Source organism: Cupressus sempervirens, chromosome 5 (genome assembly GCF_028749045.1).
Source record: "Cupressus sempervirens isolate cs-2001-9-10 chromosome 5, ASM2874904v1, whole genome shotgun sequence".
In the NCBI taxonomy this organism is placed as follows: Eukaryota; Viridiplantae; Streptophyta; class Pinopsida; order Cupressales; family Cupressaceae; genus Cupressus; species Cupressus sempervirens.
Window position 1 is genome coordinate 827,028,534 of NC_143122.1, and position 1,431 is coordinate 827,029,964.

Here is a 1,431-nt window from a genome sequence, read left to right on the forward strand (position 1 = left end):
CTGAGGCTTCTGATTGCTACAGTGAAAAACTTTTTTATTTTTTCCATGTTAAAATCTCGGGGCTTGTTAGAAGACAGTAAGTTTAATAATAATTTGTTTTTGTCATTGTGGCCTGTAATTATTATTAATCGTCTTTACGGATCAAATAAAACATGTTTGCATGAAAATAACAGGGGTGATAGCACAAATCTAATTTTACCCATGCACAGAGTCTAATTTTACCCAAGCATAAATATTCATTGTGGGGAGGAGGAGATCTTCATTGTTTTGGTCTATGCCAATGGAAGGCATAAAGAATGTTCCCACAGTCTCCTCCATTGAACCCTGCTTTAACGTTTTAACAGAAAAACAAATGATTCAGGCCTTCAATCCTTGGATGTTTCCTACTTGTTCCATAGAAAAGCGTTGTCAATCCAAGTATTAGTGCGAGCATTGCAACTTAAACTCTAGATAGAATGTGTCCAAGGCTAACCGCAGTGCAGACATGTTTAAAGCCCCGTGCATGAAATATCCCACATTTATAGTACGTTCGAACAAGAAAGATTTTATAATGGGAGAACGCCACTGTCTAAAGTACGACCTTACTTGAACAGGATCTGTTCTGAAGGTTGTACAACTTGGTCTGCGTATCAAACTCAGACAAGCACATAAATCTGGAAGATGAGATAAGACTCTGGGGCCAGAGCGCGAATGCTGAGGCAGCTGCTCGCACAGCTCGCCTCCCGATGAACGTCCTGCTTGCTCGTCAGTGGCAAGCAGTGAAGGCCTCGGGGTGTTCTGACAGATCCCCACCTTTTGTTTTCCATTTAATTTCTGTCGCAGCGTTTACGATTCTAACAGGAAATGGGAATTTATATTTAAATGCTATCTAATGCCAATTTTGCATAAGGAAGGCCGTGCCGATGGCTGGGTTGGAACCGCCGATCGGCGACACACCATAAAATTTAATTGGCCATTGCACCATTTGGGCACTATAAAATTTAATTGGCCATTGCTCAATTTGAGCACCTGATAATTTATCAGCGTGATATCATATTTAAACGTAGTAGTATTCTGCCTAACCTTAGTAAAATAAAGTTATTATTTATTTTTGATCCCAAAATTGACATGGAGACAAATTTGTCAAAAATGGCTAAAAGGTTATTTCGAGAAGGAAATTAATTAAAGAGTTATTTTTGTAAAAAAAATTTATAGCCTTATTTTGGCTAATTTCATATATAAAAAGGGGGTTAGGAGGCTCTAATATTCATTGAAGAAAAAGGAGAGAACGTCCAAGCGCTGAGAGTAAGGGAGATTTTTGAAGTGCTCATTCTTGTACTTTGAAACAACGTGATGCTGTTGTACTTCAAAGGAGTGACTTTGTAAACATGTGTACCTAATTTTTGGAGATAATCGGATCAGTCCCCCTATTGGAGCAGGACTCGAAAATGC

At 38.7% G+C, this 1,431-nt stretch overlaps 1 non-coding gene across 1 annotated transcript; it reads left to right on the forward strand.

The window, feature by feature from the left end:
- The first annotated feature begins 575 nt into the window (after positions 1 to 575).
- Positions 576 to 787, forward strand: LOC149558428 (small nucleolar RNA U3). Its single transcript, XR_016352503.1, has one exon. It is a non-coding gene; the product is annotated as a small nucleolar RNA U3 (small nucleolar RNA).
- Positions 788 to 1,431: the final 644 nt, after the last annotated feature.